Source organism: Hippichthys cyanospilos, chromosome 4 (genome assembly GCF_059441005.1).
Source record: "Hippichthys cyanospilos isolate Australia breed blue-spotted pipefish chromosome 4, RoL_Hcya_1.0, whole genome shotgun sequence".
Taxonomy (NCBI): Eukaryota; Metazoa; Chordata; class Actinopteri; order Syngnathiformes; family Syngnathidae; genus Hippichthys; species Hippichthys cyanospilos.
The window spans coordinates 11,204,528-11,224,918 of NC_142372.1; positions in this window are offsets into that span (position 1 = coordinate 11,204,528).

A 20,391-nucleotide genomic window follows, 5' to 3' on the forward strand; every position below is an offset into this window, starting at 1 on the left:
GTAGATGGGGAATGAAGTGATAAAGTAAGCTTTACCTGTTTCTTTTGTGTTTACAGTTAAACAAGGTTGGTCATATTGACATTGGGTTATTATGCTATTGAGAGTTTAGAGTTATTATTTGAGTTATTGATATTACTTTGAGTATTACTATATTGTGATTGAAAAAGGTTTAAAACATTACATTAATTGAGGGTGCGCCTTATAATCCGGTGCGCCTTATATATGGAAAATGTTTTAAAATAAACATATAAATATACAAAATAAACATTACATTAATTGAGGGTGCGCCTTATAATCCGGTACGCCTTATAGTGCGGAAAATATGGCACTTCGACAACTTTCACTTAATGCATATTGAGATAGAAATTTAAAAAAGATGCTGTTGTTATTTTATATAATCTGTTATTGAGTTGTTCCTTCCTTTGTTCTTTTACTCTCGCTTATTTGTAATCCTTTCGCCATTCTGCTGCCAATCTCCTTGCCTCCTCTCACGTTTTACGTCGTCTTTCAGTGTCATGTTGCCATGTGTGCCGTGGTGTAAATAGGTTGTGTTAAATGCTCTCCTGTCCCCAGTGAGCGTTAACTGTGCAGGGAGAGAAACTGATAATCTTTAAACGGGGCATCTGCTGGCATCTGCTTTATCTTTATTATTCCCCGGACACGGAGCAGGAAGCTATACAAGCTTACACACAAACAGACACGCACACGTACATGCACGTGCACACGCACGGACACACGCAAGCATGATGACACATAACGTATCAAGCGCACACCGTTTGCTTGCACAGTGCACAAAGTTCATTGTTTTCTGCGTTTAATGTGTTTAATTATGTATAGCCAAGATACATTTAGGTGCACTCACCTTTATTGTGATTATTTTTTATCCAGTTGGTCAGTTAAAAACAAACAAACAAAACTCATCTGTACAATACGGTATTGTCACAATTTGAAAAAAAACATTTTACCATGGACTTGAATATATATTTTTTTCAATATTCTTGTATCCTAGCACTTCCATAATAATTTAATATAGAGAGTAGGAATGTTCACGATAACTCTCACATAGAAAAACGAAAACACCAATGACAATATTAAACACACAGATATAATGGAATGTGTCTCTTGCCCATAAGGGAGCTGGCAGAGGCGTGACTAGAAACAAAGACAACGGGCAGCTGAGCTTTCCGTAGGGAGGCCAAGCATTGGCAGACACCTGAGTCACATAGCCACTATGAGTGTGTGTATTTACATCCGTCTGTCTGGTTGTGTGATTAATGAAGACATATCAGTGTGGTAATCCTCTCTGATCAACGCCCAAGAAGACACGGCGTGTTACAATCATTATAGCTCAAGTGTTAGGTATATTTTTCACTACATTCTGGATTTAGGCATGCATAAATATCTGTGTAATATTGGGGACTTCTGATTGGCAGGTGGACAAGGCATGGGCTGTGCAGTACATTCAGGTGAGTATGTGTGTGAGCATGTGCATACGTAAGCACTCGCTTACATATACATGTGCTTGCAATTTCTTAAAAGTATGCCCAGATGCTGATACCACTTTAACAATTTAAACAGCTTGGTGTGTGTGTGTGTGTGCATGCATTTGTGTGTTGACGGCTGAACTACTGTTTAATTACCATTTAAACTGCCAGAGCTGAGTGGATCATTTAAAGACAGAAGATTACCTGCCAGATAAAGGAGTGAAAATGCCATTAAACACACACAACACACAAGCTTAATTCTCAATTAGTGTTTTCTGCTGTTTCCTAAAAATAAAATGTGTGTGTGTGTGTGTGTGTGTGTGTGTGTGTGGGGGGGGGGGGGGGGGGGGGGGGGATAATAGGATAACTGATTCAAAAAATAAATAAAAAATAAAAAAATTGATAGTGACAGCCCTAGCATGGACATTAATGTCCTATCAAGAGTTACAGTTGGCAACCATACAACACTGAGAACACCCATGAACAGCTGAATATTATTAGTGGTCAAAATCACTTTAAATGGTGGCAAGTTTGTGGTTTGTGCAAATATCAGTTTATATTCTTTGTTTTTTTGTACAGGTTGTGGGTCAAATTGATGGTGAAAAAAATAAATGATTAATCTTGGTCTCAGTTTTGTATCACAAAAACCCAGCATTTAAACAGGGATGTGTAGACTTTTTATACCCTCTGTATATGTTAGCAAGAGTCACACCCCAGCTTACCCGCGCTTTGTGACACTCGTGACAATGTCAAACATCACATCAAGCAAGCTGAAAATGTGACGGAAAATAATTTTTCAAAAGATGATATATTGTAGGGCTTATCCGTCACCCTAACCTCTCAGTGTGACACACATGCTGGAGTCTGGGTATAAACTACGTGCTTGGGTATTCTGGCTACGCCCGGACTGCATATGACCAACATACACTTGCGCGTGTACAATGTGTGCATCCATGTGGTTGAGCCCGGACGGTGTGCAGCAGCATATCTGTCAGTGTGTGACAGGTTGACAGCTCAGGCTTCCAGCACTTTGTCCACTATCATCACATCAAAAAAAAAAAAAAAAAAAAAAACATGCACAAACACAATCTCTCCGGGACGCAGCTGAATTAAAACATTGAATCAATCTGGTCATATTTAAATATATAAAATTAGTTAAAGTTGGTAGAGGTAATCAAGACTTTAGACACGCTACAAAATGGATGTTAGCGTAGCAAAGTATTAACAATAAACTAAGTTTGATGTAACTGCAGCTGTCCTATTACTTTAGGGTATATATCATTACTGAGACAAAAAAAATTACTTAGTTTATCAGGATAAAGTTCTCAGTGATATTTTCGCTTGTAACAATAGAGAAGAGGATCCAGTTGTTGCCACTGCCAAAATGTGCTAATATTTGCGTCTGAACAAATACGAATATTAACAGACTGTTAGTGTTATTGCAGTACATCAGGTTGGCGCTGTTGTATGTCTGTGGTATTATCAACACATAACAGTCGACATACACTGTGTGCATTTTTGAAAAAAACAAAAAACAAAAACAAAACACAAAGCACTGAAGCCGCAAAAAGTGAAATATGACGGTGGGAAACACTGTACTAAAGATGGGACAAGACACAAATCCATATACCTCTAATTTGATATAGTATGTATCCGATTTCGAGTGTTTACACAGAACATCGCAAAAATGCACTTTTGTCAAGCGCCGCCTAATTGCCTCTTTGTTGTCTTGTCGTGGCTCATTTTTTTCAACGGACTTTGACGTATAATGAAAAGGAAAGGACGTCTTGACTAGTCTCCTTCAGCCCGTGGACGTGTAAGTGAAGCAGGCATGGATGTCGGCAGGTGGATGAAGAAACAGCCAAGGATACTGTGATCTCACAACATCTGTCACTTGGGTCAAGAAAGCTTGGGATAATATCTTAAGTAACATAATCAGCAAATCATCTGCAAAGCCCTCCTTTTCAGACAAATTGGAACCATCCAAAGTTAACTATCCGTAGAAGAGTAACTAAGATGTTTGAACGAAGGACGAGGAGGAAGAATAGAACATCCGAGAGTTAAATGGGATCAGTTATTTGGTGTGTCAGATAGTGATGGTGACTTATAGGGCTTTTCGGCAAAGCAATGATTAATTATTCCAACTCTACTTCATAATCTGGATAACTTTAAAATAAATTTACAAAGTTGGAAAAAAATACTGAATTTGAAGCTGTTTTCAAACTTTTGACTGGTGCTTTATTGCATAAATATAAAGACTTTGTTTCAAGTTGACACTATACCCAGGGGATGCTCTCATTATTACAAGTCAGTGAACCATTGAATTGTGAAATAAACAATACTATTTTGAATTAGTTTTTCATAAGGGCTTACCAAGTCTAGTAAACAAAGACAACGTCTAGTTTTTCTAATTCTAGGAAGTGTCCGTTATGCGAGTTGATGAGACAGGTGCTATAAAACTGTTTGAAAGCTTTTAGGCGCGTGCCACTCTGCGTGTCGACACTTTATTTCCTGTCACTCTCCTCTCAGCGTTGTTTGTCACAGCAGAGATGCAGTAAAAATTTCCTCCAAAAACAACAATGATTCAAATTAATTAAGGATATCAGATTCGGTAGGCTATCGAAAACCAGCAGGCGTGTTCATGACTTTCTTACCGATTCAGTGTTCAATGTCGCTCCAAAGTTATCAGGCCTTGACTGACTTACAGGCTCATGGCAGTTCTCAATATGAGGGCCAATGGTATTATCTCGCCATAATAGCTGCATTTAATGATACACACACGCGCCTGCAGTCTGGTTTTTATTTCAGTTGATGGAGTTCTGCCGTTACAAAACCAAGCCAGGTCGGAGCAGATAATTTGACTCGTCGCCACAATCGCGGATCACTGCTCGAGCACATTTCATACAATTAAGGATTGTGGATTTGAAGCAGTCTAAACAATGGGCCCAAATTAAATTCCGACTCTCGCTGAAAAGCACTCCGGCTGCGCTCAAAGTACAATCCAACAGAGAGCGAATACAGACGTTGAGTTTAACAGGATTGCCGCGCACACCCGCCCACAATAAGGCACCATTTTTCCTTTCTGATATTCTATTACTCTCTGTCGTCCTCTTTGTAAAGACTCAGTGGCTCTTCGATTGTAGTTTAACTCAACAGTTATTCTGCTCTCAAGTCACGATTGTGTCAAACTACACAAAAAGAGGCATTGAGCAACAATACAGAGCAGCGATGAAGTAGACACAGCTAAATGAAGCATGACATAATTCAGCAAAGGGGAAAAAAAAAAAAAAAAAATCACCGAAATGATTCCTTCCTGAGCGAGCTCATAAGATCAAGATGGTGCCTGGGTCAACAACCTTCACCTCTTGTATCTTCTTAAGCATGTGATGTGTGCTGTCGCGCAAAAGCAGCAACAGGCAAAAAGAAAGATTGTGTTGGGATCCAATGGTACAATTAGTTGTTCATATGAAGAGGGAGTGTTGATGTATCCCAAAATGTGTGACCCATTTTGATTGTCAAAGGCAGCCCTATTTACACCAAGCAATACAACTCGCAGCACAGTAGTCAGTACTAAACACTAAACAATGAGAAGGAGCCATTTTGTCACTTGCTGTCGATTGAAGATGTCATTACAATGCCTAAGAGTTCAGGTAACGATTTGTCACGGGTCAGCTGTTTTCTAGGTTTGGTCATGTGATGTTTACAAGCTGAGCCTTTTGGCAGATGAATATTTGAGTAGCACTCAGATGTATACCTTTTAGGACAAATTTCAAAATTGCATTCCACACTTAGCGGTGAAACCACATGCCATACATACGTTGTGTGTTTGCCATAGAGACAGAAATGACTTGAAAATTCCATGCAGAAATCAATGGCAGCTGGTAGCATCACTTCTCCTGACAGCAAATATGCAGAGCTCAAGTAAGATCGGAACTAATATTAATCCCATTTGGATTGTCCGAGTTCTGAACTCAAAGAGTTTGAGGGAAATGTAAACAACAAATATGGCTTATCGTGAAAAGATGTATTAAGGGTTGGTCCTCAAAACACATGTTGGCCTCCAGCTAAACCTCTTTCTTGCAATATATCAAGTAGGAAGAACCATGGAAGTGAGATAAATAAAATACATGGTAAACCGTCTTCAACTTAAAATTACCCCAAAATGCATACAATTTAATTCAAGGGGGTGTTTCAGATTGCCAAAAGGAAAAGTGCACTTGAATGCCCCTTTGAACTAGGAGGCCCAGGATGCAGTGTTGGGAGCTTTGAAGTTAAGCTGTTCCTTTATTTACAGTGTATAAAGCAAAATTGTGGTTATGATTTGCTGAAGGTGATATGTTGTGATGGACCAAAGAGCAAAAATAATAAATAATAATAATCGAACACTTTTAGTATGGATTAGTCCGTCTCATAGTTCAGAGTAACAAGTTCACTTCCAGCTCGCTCCGGCCTTCCTATGTGGAGTTTGCATATTCTCCCCAAGCCTGTTTGGGATCTCCTTGGCTTCCTCCCACGCGTCAAAATCATGCATGGCATGTGTATTGGACACTCTAAATTGTCCTTAGGTGTGATTGGGTGCGTGAATGGTTGTTCGTCCCTGTGTGCCCTGCAATTGGCTGGTAACCAGTTTAAGGTTTTCCCCACGAACTGCCCGTTATGGATAGGCACCTGCAAGCCGGCAACCGTAATGAGGATAAGTGGCTTTGAGGTCGGAACCATGACAATTCGATCAGGATAAATTTGACTTCCCATCTTCCTCAAATGCAACATAAGCAATATGAATTAAGCAGAAAAATCCATATCGGGGTGATCATTGAACCACTTGCTGTCGACATCATATTTGCTCAGGACTCAGGTAATGACCAGTCACGGCTAAATCACAAGCATCAAATTACCAGACACAGAAAAATGTGAGTCATTGGTCATTGGTTGAGTCCTTAGCAACTACGATGTTATTTTCAGTTGACAGCAAAAGGCAAAATGGTCGCCGTTCTGAGATGGATAAAAACAGGTGGAATCTGCTGCATAATTCATATTCTACAAACTCAATTTTAATGAATGTACCATGCTTGCACAAGTGGGGCCGCATAAAACAATTGTAGAAAATATGTTTGACTTGACATTCCTTTTAAGGATGAAATCAAATACTGAATAGGGTGTCAAAAGGACATAACAGCAATAACAAAAGAATGTGTCAAAGAACGGAAAGAGAGATTACAGTGAGACGTGGATTGAAGCTAATGAAGACAGAGGAAAAGAAAAAAGATATTCAACAAAGTTAGATGGACACAATAGAGTAAGGGGAAGAATTGAATGAAACAAAGACACGTTCACCAGTATTTCCTCCCAATAAGTGAAAGAATTCAACTCTCAGCGGATGGGAGAGCTATTCTCTGTGCATTAGCATTAGCAAGAGCTCGCACACTGACGAGCCAGTGCGCTCTCTTCAAGGTCAGAAAGGGGCACACGCTACCACAGGCCACACTCGCACACACAAACACACACTCACACACATGCAAGCATGGGAATTTGTATTCAAACTCAACAGAATTAGGATTGTGCAAAATGAAACCTAACATTCACAACAATGGTTTAAACAAGCCGTTTTTGATTCAAACAAAATATGTGTGCACTATTCTTCCATTATCTTTAGTCCTTTGTTTTATGTTTTGTTTCGTTTTTCCCCTAATTGAAGGACAGTTTAATAAAGTGGAATAATCTCAACAATCCATCCAGTTGCATTTCTAAAGGTTAGGCATAATTCAGACATACGGAGGAGTCTACAGTACAATGTAATCCAAATTCGGACTGTTTAGCCCTGGCGAATATCTGCTCTTCTTTCGATTGCCATTTTACATAGACAGTTTCTGGTCCTCCTGTTGGATACCTAAGAAAACCTGAAAGGCATAGTCATATTCCTCTTTCACAGAAATTAATTACTGCAAACTTGCTTCCCGATTTAGACCTCTACTATTGATAAATCATGAGCATTAACCTTGTTCAATAAGGGCTAAAAAAAAAGTCCAAAGTATCCCAGCTCACAAGTTAAATCAGTCTTCAACCTTCACATATGTATTTGTGGACAATGCTAGCTCTCAAACAGACTCTTAATTTCAACCCAGACTGTTTATACCTGAACAAAATGTTCACCACTTATCCACATATAATGAAGCTGTCTTAACTACCCCTCAAAGTTGTGATAATCTGTGTTTGATTGTCTTGAAGTCCTCTTGTGGAGGACAAAAACAACTCTACATGCAGCCCAACATGTCTGCTGCGTTTCTTTTCTTTTTTTGGCACAAAATGCCATGTGGCTGCTAGCTAACCAGTTTGCAGAAACTCGTTAAGATATTATTTATGCAGAGAGCATAAGCTGTGTTCACTGTTAATTCAGCCTGGACCACTAATGAAAACACTAACTCATCTGTGCCATGAAAGGTGGAAGAGCGCATTTACTGACAATTCCTGAAGGCATCACAATATTTCAAGGCATCACACATAATGGCATCAAGTATTATTACGCTGTACTAGTAAGTTCTCATACTTGTAAGCTTACGCTGATTGGCAAAAAAAAAATGGTTATCAGTGTATCTAAACTCTGAGTTGTTTTATTTTATAGTTTGTGATATTGATCAAAGTTTTAATATTAATTATTTCACTATATATGATCAAAGTAAAACAAAATCAAAGTCATCCAGCGCCTTGGTACTACTTTGGTGTTTCCTTTGCATAGACAACTAAAATTGTGTTCACGTGTAGTAAAATTCTGCAAGTGGACTTATACATCATCTAGCACATACGTGTGCACTTGAATGTGTTCCTAACTATATGTGTGTGTGTGTGTGCGTGGGTGTGTGTGTGTTTGCAAGTCCGTGTGTGCGTGTGGTAATTACCATCCAGCAGTAGCTAAAGTGACATGTTTGAAGAAGAGATAAGGAGACATAAATTGGCCGGGCATAAAACGGTGATATTTCCTCCACTGCTTTAGAAAAACCCATTTACTCTGCCTCTTTAGCATGTCAAGACCCCTGTCACAACCCTCTCATCCCCTCGGCCAGAAGGACTCATGTGCACATACGCACACACACATTGCGCAGTCAGCCAGCTTCTTGCAAAAGTGCTCATCTGCATCGGGCTATTAACTGGCAGCGACACACACCGAGCACGACGGAACGGTAGAGTGTGTGTGTAAATCAGTGTAATGGGGCCAGGACCTCGGTAGCTCTAAAAAGAGAGCAGACATGTGGAGGACAAGACATGACTTTTTTTTTCCTACCTTCTTTCATGAAGAGAAGCAGAAATGGAATGCATCTGTTAGTGGCTACAACAGCTCTTTTGTCGAAGCAGAAAAGGCAAAATCAAAAACTTGGTAAAATGGGGCAGGGACAAATCTGTGGGCGAGGACTTAGCTTGGGGATCAGAGTCAAAGGACCCCAAAAATTAGATGAAAATATATAACTGAGACTTGTTGTGGGGACTAGTTGTGTCCACTACCCGCAACACATAGTGATGAAAATGGCGATGAAAAGCTCAGATTTTTGCAAGTTCTTGCTTTATGGGAGGATTCTGTTAAATCAAGTGTTGTTCAATGGGTCAACCGTGATTGGCCGGTAAACGGCAGAGGAAATGTTGGTCGAAGGCGTGACATTGCAGTGAATATTAAAAAAATAAAATAAATGACCATCAAAAAAAAAAAAAAAAAAAAAAAGGATGTCCAGTGTTAATTGTGGGGGTTTTTTTGGTGCCCTGAATTGACAGTTGAAAGTGATACCATGTAGTTTCCAGGGAACTGCTCACCCTGTGAAGAAAAGATCATCAAGGAGATCGTTGTCGTGAACAAGCTTCTAGGATGAACTTCAAAATAAAAGTATACCAAGGCCAATCATGTCATACATACAGTACATCATGGTTACGTTCAGATACTCCAGATGTCTCTGGCAACACCACGGAAATGTTGTCAGTCATTTCCCCTTCCCAGAGGTCATCTGATATAGACATGATATCGAGAGCTGAACTATTAATTATAGTTTCCTAATCTCGGGAGAATGCTTTGTCTCTTGTTCTCTCACACACACACATGTGCTAACATTAGAAGTGGAATGTGGAATGAGATCTGTCTCGCAAAAACACACACACACCTCAAACTCAAAGGGTGTGGCTATTATTTACCTGTGGAAAAAAAGGCTCATCTCACCCACTGCTGTGAGGCCAAAAAGAGGTCTGACCTCAACTACTTTTTTTCCTCTTTTCCTTCCTTTCTTTGATTTCCCAACCCCTTTCCCCGCGGTGTGTTTGTGTGTGCATAGATGTGTGTTTGTTCTGCAACACAACATGGGCTCTAACCTATGACCCAGAGTGCATGGCACACCGAAATGACTCCCAATCTTCGCTGTGTGGTGCGACTAAAAAGGTTGTGTCTTTTACAACTTAGTTCAAGGAGATTTTCCACTCCTGTGATACAATAGGTGCAAAAATTGGACTTTTTGGACTCAGACCACTCAATGCAAGTTGTCATTCTAGAATAGGGTAGATTCACTAAATAGTTAATTGTTCTTAGCCAACAGCGTACTCAGTTCAGGAAACTAAAGTTGTACACCCCTGAAGTGATCCAAATTTGTGCTAATCCAAATTTTCAGTAAAATTCATCTTAAAAGTCACAAATCTGAAGTTAAGGGGAGAGACTCCTTTGTTCTTTTTTGCCAAGAGCATATAAAAGTATTATTGAAAAAATAAAAATAAAAACAATTTACACATGCTGTGCTATGTGATATATCAGTTGCAAATAGCAGGAAATAATATGCAGAATCCTGCCAGCTACGCAACATACGCAACAATTTACAGGTGTTTAGACATGTCACCATGTGTGTTGTTGGGCCTTATAGTTAAACACAGATAGTTAAAAATTGTACTTAACTTCTTCAATGAGACTGCTGAATGGATTGATGATTCTAAAAAAAAAAAAACAACTAGAAAGTTGAGCCAAGCTGACGTGAATATCAATCCACCCGACTGTTTTAGAGTGCAATTAAAGACATGTCCCTCAATTGTATCTTATAGGGATTCACTTTTTGAGGATCTGATGATGCCAATAGGACAGAAAACAAATGCATCACATATATAAAAAAACAAACAAACAAAAAAAATAACATACAAGCTTAAAGAGAATTTGAGGCAACATAACACTTCACTTTGAGGTAAGAGGGAGTCTTCGAACACGTCTCAGACTGTTGAGCACTCAATAGCATTAATATTCGCAAAGTATTTAACACTTTACTGAATAATGCATGTTAATAACAGAAGACTGGGGACAAAGCAAGAGTGTTGAATTTTGAAAACAATATTAATTGAATTGACATACAAAATGTATGCCTGACAGAAATGATATAACTTCCCTGGACTCATCAACTGCAGTCAATACAACATCCTAATAACTTCTCATGTATTAGTCTAAAGAATAGTTCTCAGGAGGTAAACTAATCTGAAGTTTAAATACGGTGGTATTAAGCAGGTAATCAGTATTCCGCAAAGAAGTAACCTTCTCCAAGCCGATTGAGTCAAATGAACACTAAGTGTGTGCGACAGTGACAATGACTTCATGCTGGTGTTGTCTGTAAACAAGCAGGCTGGCTGGATTAAGTCACCTGCCAGTATACTTGAAGCTGAAGAGGCTTTTTGCTCTATGAGCGCTGCTTGTATAATTATTTCAAACACGAGGAAAAACCAAATCACTTTACAACGCGGATTTACATATGATTAGTGTCATACAAAGACAGGATTACTGCAAGCGCTGCAGAAAGAACTGTTTTTTTTTTCCCTTTCCCCTCTTCTCGACTTGATTCATGAAGCTTGAATGTAAGTTATCGCTGCTCTCTTGAGTCCCAGGTGACAAAATAATAAATAAATAAATAAATACAACTGACAGGTCGCACTTTGTTTCCACATAGGGATGATGTCAATAATATACTGGTGGGGACAAATATGTAACGGCAGTCTTTCTATTTTATTTGAAGGAAAATGCTCATCCTAAACTCTTGTTAACCACTCATATTTCCATTGGATTGTTCTTCAAATAAAACTCCGACTTACGATCTCACAACTGAAAGGTAAAAATGCTTTTGAATAATTTACTCAACAGTATTCAAGCATCCGTTTCCCCCCGGAGGCCCAACATCCCAACATGCGCGCAGACATGACACAGAATCATATAACCAGCCAGTGGGGGAGTAATTCACCAATGTAATAGGCTTTAGAAAATGACAGCATTGTGCGAGTGTGTGCGTGTCTGTGTTGATCCAGCCAGCTGACTGTGGCCCAACTGGCAGCTTATTAAGCAATTTGGATCCTGCGGGGAATCCGTAGATGTTTGCAACACACACAGTCGCAGATAATGACAATGAACACTTATTTAGGAGGTTATATTTCTGAGGAAGGTTAACTGTTGGATGATTTATTTTTATTGTGTGATTTGGCATCTTGGTTTCGGGGATGTACTGTGCGGAAAATTGTTTATCGAACCAAAACAGACAAATTTGCACAGTAAGGGATTTTTTTAAATTGTGGCTTAAAATTGGATTTAACTACATACAAACACGGGCACACACATATCTAAACCACAGGTATCACACTTAAGTACCGGGGGCCAAATTCGGCCTCGCTGAATAACTCTGTTTCCTGCGAAATGATAAATACGACTTCAAGTTTCTGGTGAAAATACCGAATTTGCAACATTTACACTTTTTTTTTTTTTTTTTTTTTGGTACCAACACCCCTTTTGAACAGTATATAGTGGCCTCTTGTTTCAAAATGTGTGACAGTCATCCTTAATTTTACGAAAATTTATTTGACTGCAATCACAACGCCCCTCTGACAAAAACTCTAACCAAAAGGTGGCCCATGATAAAAAGAAATTTGACACCACTGATCCAAACAGTTATGATAATCGATTAAACATGTTAAGAGCTAGGATAATTTCAATTTGTCCAACACAGAATTTTAGTTTGTCAACAGTAATTACTCCCCGATTTCTCTAGTCCTTTGTGTAAGTTATATTGAATAAAAACAAAACAGGTCTAAACATTTGCTTTTACTGAAACACACAAAAAGAAGCTCTTTTTTATTTGATTGCGGATCAAACCGTTAACTGAATGAATATGTATAATCTGTATAATGTCAATTTTACATAATGCCTTGTTTTTGACTAAAAGAATGGACATTTAAATTTCTTTTTAATTCAATTAATTATTTTTCATTTCTAGTGGACAGGTCAATTGATTATTAAAATAAGTTTTAGCCCACCTATAGTGATTGTGTTTTTTTTCTTTTTCTTGTTCCTAGTGCTCTCTGGAGTCAGCCAAAGAGGCATTAATTTTCATCAAATTACAGTAATTACCCAAAAAATGTTAGTCGTTAAACCCTTAGAAAACAAATTCACCAACATATTTTATTTATTTTTCTACGGCTCATAAAAAATAATGCTACTCTTAACACCTACCACATATTGGGATATTGACTTTGAGTGTTTAGAATGTTTCAGGAATGTGTGACCATTCTTGTAGAGGTCTAATTAGAGACAATAACTGGCTGCATTGTTATTATGTGAATATTTTTTTTAGTTAAGCTTCAGCTCAAACTATTAAGCCCTGTTTGACTTTAATTGCTTGGGTTGTGCGTCACTATTAATTTGTCCACTGTTGCATTTACATGATCAACAGAAGCTGTTAATGCTAACCCGCACACACATGAGCCATGGTGATGGACAGAGGAATGCTGGAAGTTATTAGGTATATTGTGGACCAATGAGAAAAGCATTCACCCACAACAACGCACTGACCTCACTCATCACCTGTCTACCTTGCTGCACTGCATTGTGGGAGGCAGGGTAGAGCAGAACGGGGCAGCGATAGGATGTGAATGTCGTTCCGCCCGTGCATCTCGCTGATTTGCATTCAACTGCAAGAGACAAACACACTGGTCAGGCATGAAGCATGCTTAAGAGCTCACGGGATTCGACAATAACGCACACTTGACAGACTTTGGGCTAATTAGTGACCTCTCATGCTCAAGCGGTGCAAGAAAGGAGTTGCAAGAGCCAGAGCAGCAGTAACAGGAGAGAAAAAAAAAGAAGGATCAGAACTTGTGGTCAAAAGCAACGCAGGCCTCCATCTCCTAATGTCTTTGGCATGTTATTTTTCGCTTTATGATTCTGATAATGATGATATTAGAGACATGGGAAAGGGGGATGGAAAAGGGTGATGATGGGCGCCACACGTGAATATTCCTCTTGCCTTTCCTCCATTTTACTACCCCACACTGTGCGCACAGAGAGAGAGAGAAGATAGAGAAAGATAGTGAGGGGGGGGCTCCTCAATGACTAATTTTCCTTTCTTTTATGGCGGCATAAATTTAAATGGAGGGGGGTTGGAGGGGTAGAGAAGAAATCCTTTTAGCGCCCTGATTTATGTACGTCTGATGGGCGAATCATAGATCACCGCCTGAAGATGGCAGACACACTGATGATGATGGGGCCCTTCCACGGGGCCCGCTAATGCTTTGCCGAACAAAATGTAACCAATCTGCGGGGGCCCTCAAGCATGCAATGGTCCTCTAATAGAAACTATAGAGAACTGTGCGCCTGTCGCCAGTGACAGTGGATGGGGGAGGTGTGTGAGTATGTGAGTTGCTGGAGTTTGAATAGGAAAAGAAGGAAAACTACAGGAGCTGAGAGGCAATGAAGCGGCACAATTGGACAATATCCGAAAAAACATGAGCGTAAAGATCAACTGAAAAAAGTTAAGGGACCTCGGGTAAAGGACACATTAAAAGTTAAAACAAAAACAGCTAAGCAATACACAACAGCAGTTAAAGAATACATGAACGTTCACCTTAAAACACCGGCTCATAGGCATGTGCCCGGCTCTGCACATGCAGCCCCACCAATCATCTTTATATCAAAACATCATTATGCTGTCTGACAGCAGCTGAGATTCCGGCGAGGCCTCCTTGTCATAAATCGTCAGCTGTTGCCGTGCCGCAAAGAGAGCCTTTTCATTTAGGGATGCCGCAGCTCTCCCGAGCCTCGTAAATGTTGCTGGAAACTCAGGAGAGAAAGACGGAAGACTGACAGGTAGTTTTGGGCAAGAAAGGGATGGCACGTCTTGTAGGATGGGGCCTGATCCTGGTGCTTGCAACAAAAAGGGACTGCTTGTGAAAGCTGCCATTTAAGTATGTGATGGCAGAGGTTCCAAATGAGGGCACGTAATCTACAAAGGGAAGAAACGTTGCTGCTGGTTGGAGGAGGAGGTTCATAGCTTAGTACTCCATTGTGGCCACTATGTTTTTATAGCAATTCGCTATAGCTGTCAACATAAAGACAAATCTGTAACAAAATGTAACAGCTGAACACTTGACAGCCATTCAGAGATGAAGCAGACCCGAAGTTGGCATAGCCACAGCGAATAGGCTGATCTTGAATGTAATGACTTTTAGCAAGAATCACACTGCAGTGCGGGAAGAATGGGTGATACGTAAGGCTTGAATAATTTTTTTTGTCTTTTAACCAGTATAACATGAGAAGGCTGCATCATAAAACGAAACAAGCGGACAAAAGCGAGAATATGGACATGCAACAAAGGCTTCAGAAGGTACAAAAATTAAAACAAGGTCTTAAAACTCAGCAGAAAAGCCAAATCACAAACCGAGGCAGAAGAACTTTGAAAGAAGATTTTTTTTTTTCATTTGCCCCCCCCTGTCGAAGACTAAGACCTAACAACTTGAATCAGAAACAAAAGCTTAACTTTAGAACGGTCCATTCAGGCCTAGCTACTGATATAGCAGGCTCGATGAAGTCTTAGAGAGAAAGACTCAGAAGGAAAACAGAAAGCGTGAACTTCATTGATCAAAATATCAATACCACCTTGGTGTCCTTCCACTCAGTGTCTGGCCAGGTGACAATAAGACTATCCCCAATTTTACACACCTCATTCATCTCTTTCAGCGACAACTCTTCGGCTAGATCCACTGGGATGAGAACTCACAAGTGGAGGGCAGAGTTCAATCCCACTGAATCTGTCATTGGCTACTTTGTACCGTCAAGTATCTTATCAAAAAGTTCAGACGAAGTGTATGCCAACAAACAGTCCAGAGTGTGTGTGAATTCCTGTGGAAGTGCCTTTCTACTTACCATATTTCTGGACTATATTGCTCACTTAAAATCCTTTTGAATTTCTCAAAATTTGACACTGTGCCGAATGTATGGATGATGAATTAAAATTGAATAAAGTTTGACATTAGCTGTACTGGTTTGTTTCCCTTAATGTGCAGCACCTTAGAAAGGTGGCATTATAAGTATAAAGCATTAAAATATACATGTTAATTGAGACTACATTTCAAGTGATGTGCCTAACGGTCCGAAAAAATACATTAAAGCTAACATGAAAGAACACAAATAGGAACATGCCATATTGAAATTAGCTTGTTTTTGTTTGTTTGTTTGTTTGTTGTTGTTTTTTGTGAAGCACTTTAATATTTTTTCAGCCACAATATAAGCACACATTTGAAGCACTACTGTTCACTTTATTAAGGGTGTCATATTTAAACTGAGTCCGGAAATAAATAGCGCTTGAAATGACTGCACTCAGAAATTCTCATTGAAAAGAAAACATCATTACTATTCCTGGGTATTAGGCATACAAATAGTGTTCATAAATCTTATAAATGAACCTATTGTTTCCCTGTATTCCTTCAAAAGATTTTCTGATTATGTTCAGTTGTCCACAAATAACCACCAAAAAAAGAAAAAAAAAGTTTGACCTTTGAAAACCTTTGAAAAACTAACCAGAAGTATTCTAACTGTGAGGGTTGGTATTATAAATATGTGTATCTTGCAGGAAGCCCAACTTTGAAGTGCATATCCACGCCTCAATAAAAAGTGTGCACAAAATATGTATACCAAGGACAAGAGAATATTTGATGAGTTGAAGTTCTCTCTACATATTTAAAACATTTTAAAGTTAGTATCCCAAACAGATTCAGTGGCCATGAAAGGGTTAAGTGTGTGTGTCTGTGTGACTAATGTACTGCGGCTCCTCACTGGTGCTGACAAAAAGACAAGTTTGCGTAGCTGGTGCTAGGGTGTCCCTTCAGGGCTTCCGTCCGTCCACTGGCACGGGAGATGAACTGAGACAAGATGTCAGAGCAGGAAATGTCAGCCCACTGCCAAACCGTGGTGTGCACACCCCTGACAGGCACGCTTTTACACACACACACACACGCGCACACACACACACACATTAAACGGACATGGAATTCATTGTAGAAAACTGCATTGAGCTTTTCGCACATTGTAACGAAATGTGTCCTCTTATTTTATTTTCTAAGAATACAAAAGCAAACTTTTAAACTTGATATTAAAGTTGTATCAATTCATTTGAATTGGTCATCGCTGTCCTGTGCATATATTGATATTCGTTCTAAAATCAAAGATGTAGGAGCTGTACCAAGACAGAAAAGGTTTTACAATGGAAAATGGACATGGCAGAGGGAAGAGTGCAGCAGCAGTTCATGTCCGCTGGCCACTCCTGTTTTCTTGTGTGTCTTCTACACATTACAGATGTCTTGAGTAAGGCCTCCATCTGTAATCCCTCTCTTCCTCTCTCCCGCTCTCTCTCTCCCCCTCTCTCATGTGTCCTCAGGACTCAGTCTTCCTTAAGTGTGTCAATTGTGGGTCTCCTTGCTCAAGTTCAAACATTTAGCCCCCGAACCGCCATTTGTCTCCAACTTAGCAGACAGAAGGACCAAAATAGCAAAAAATACCTCAAGAAATAAAAAGCAGTGAGAAAGGGAGAGAGGAAGAAAAGCATCTTGTATGTTTGACGGCACATTTTGCTGCCTGGTTAGGTCGCACACGCGCGCACGCACACACACACACATACACACGCACATCACCCCCCCCCATCCCCTTGTCTGGTTACTGGCTGTGCACTTGCAGTTCCTCTAGGGTGTGTGGGGTCACACTGAGCAAGTGTGTGCGCGCTGGTGGGTGAGGGGAGTTCACCCAATGCCAATCCACGCCTCAACCATCCACACTCGCCCCCCCACTCACCATGCTACAGATGATGTGCCGTCCGGCCGTATCTCCGTCATTGTGACGAAGAGTGCTGCTGCCAAATGCCCCGCAACCAGAGTCACATCTGCTCCTGTCTGTGTCGCCACGGCGATACTGCCGAAGTCGGCACGACAACCGGCACAGGACTGGGGGGCGACAATGGGTGGCACAGACGGCAAATGAGAGACACGGTCGGTGACGGAGATGATCGTTTAGAATGTTTCGGCTGTTTATTTACAGGATGCCCAAAAATACAGGTGAAATCAAAGAATGGGAATAGTCTGATCAAAAGAAGGCAATCAGACAAGGCTGATACGGAAAAATGAGGTGTAAGGAGGGTAAGCCAATTATTACAGGCCTCACACAGACACATCTCAAATAATAGACTACCATTCTTCTGCCTCTCTCTTTATCGACAAAATTAGGCCTTCTTTTTATTCCAATTTCATTCATTAATTCAACCCAACAAAACAATGAATTGTATACGTCTTATTCACAGTCAATATATAGTCAATAGATATTTAATGCTACTTATGCATTATTTCCCAGGGAGTTTTTGAACAGCGCCTTTTACTTTTGTAAAGTGCTACAACACATTGTAGGGCAGCAATTAACCATGATTTTAATAATCAATTAATCTAATTAAATGGGTTTTTTAAAAATGCATTTTTAAATTTTGATTGCTTTATTTTTTTAAATAAAACTGACTGCAAAATTAATATTTAAATAAAGAATCCTCAGGATATTTCTTTTCAGGAAGCTCAAATTCAGAGCATTCAAACAATTTTAGTTCTTTACATGATTAATTTAGTAATCAATTGGAGGTTGATTAATCGTTGCACCTCTAATATACAGTGTTTCATAATGTTAGGCAAATTGGGTTTTGCAATACAGTAAGTGTATTTTTTTATTAAAATTGATGTCAAAGGTAATTCAAAATTGTTTGAATTTTTGGAACCCGACTTTCACAAAATAAAAATTAAATAGCAACTTATGCATGCCATTCAGCTTTCAGTAATTGCTTACATTGATAATGATGAATTGAAAATAAAAAACAGGATTGCATAGTTTCTCTAATATGATAAATATATTTTTCATACATAAACATTTACGGATATTACACTTAAATATAAACATAATAACAAAGTATTTATATCCCTCCAAATCATGCCAAAAAGGATTAGACAAAGGAGTGACTATTACCTATCATAAAAGATGCCCAAAATGCAATCACGTTTCAATAAGGAAAGGTGAAATATCTTTGGACTTTTAAAAAGTTATACCTTTAAAGTTTTATTGTAACCATAAAAAAACAGAATGAAACCTACATTAAAATAGGCTCAGTGGATTTAAAAAAAAGAAGCATTTGCAGCAGGGAACTACATGTAACAACACACAAACACACCCAAAAAAAAAAAATCCAGCACTATTATTTTCATTTTGTAGTATGCATCCGACTTCAGTTTATGTTTGGCACCTCCCACCATACATTTACTTCCATCACTTTGTCGATTTCTCTTCCCCTCCTCCCTCCACCATTGCTAAACAATTCATTTCCTGCCTCCCCCGTCTCTCCTGCCAGGGTGTTTATATTTGCCCAGCCCAAGGCGGAGTGCCTAACAAGGTGGAAAGAATTAGGGGTGAAAAGCCAGTACTGCTGTCAGCTAGGGTCTCTCTCCCTCTCGCTCGGTCTTTCCGACAGTAGATAAATTTCAGATAATCTACTTCTGACTTCTCCTATGACGTTGGAGCACCAACACGAATAGTTGGGGATGGTACCTTTTGTGTGTGGGTGTATGCGTGTGTGTGCGCTTGTGTAACTAGCTTCATTCAGAACATAAAAGATTGAATGAAATTCTTTTGGACAATTGTGTGCAGTTTCTTTTCACGACGCTCCATTTCCCGAACAAGCACATTAAAAAAGAAATTATAGTCAAAGCATAGTGAAAAAACCTCCTCCTATGATTGAAGTATTTAACCTCTGACTTTTGAGCACTCGCCGCGAGGGAGGGATGGATATCCCAGAAAGAAAAGCTCAGTGGAAGTAGGAGTGACTGGTGTTTGGTATGCATCAACCCATTGAATTCAGTCAGGGTGAAATCTTCCTCTCTCCCCAAAGTAAGGTGTCACATACTTTCTGCATATCACACACTGAATTATGCACTATGACCCTGCACAGTGAGGAGGCTGAATCACAGTAGCGGTAGTTAGTAAGTAGGGTTGTTGGAAGAATAAGGTAAGTGGGAGACAAGAGGTCATGCTGGTTTGAATTAAAAGTAAGGGAGCATGTTACATTATACATTCTGAGAAGAGACAAGTACGTTTATTAGGAGTTCAAAATGTTTGCTCAAAAATCTACTCAGGTGTCCAAATTATGTTTGACAAAAGGGATTTTTTTTTTTTTTTTTTTTTTTTTTAAAGCAAAATGAGCAGTGTGCTTCTGTCAGCTCCATGTACAAAATCCCGGCAGCAACATACTCCGAGAATGTTGTGCCCTGCAGCGACACGCTAAACAAACATGGCATACCATCTATTTACATGCAGAACCAAAACTGCAATAATGCTCCATTATTGCACATTTAAAATTTCAGCAAGTAGGGAAATTAATGATGAGATGAGAATTATGATTAACAAAAAATTCACATGAAATCATCACAAGGATAAACCAGTAAATTGTTTTGGAATATATGTCCACTCTGACTTTTCACATCTTCGATTAGGATTAATTATAATATCCATCCATCCATTATCCTGACCGCTTATCCTTTCAAGCGTGCTGGAGCCTGTTCCAGCTGTCTATGGGCA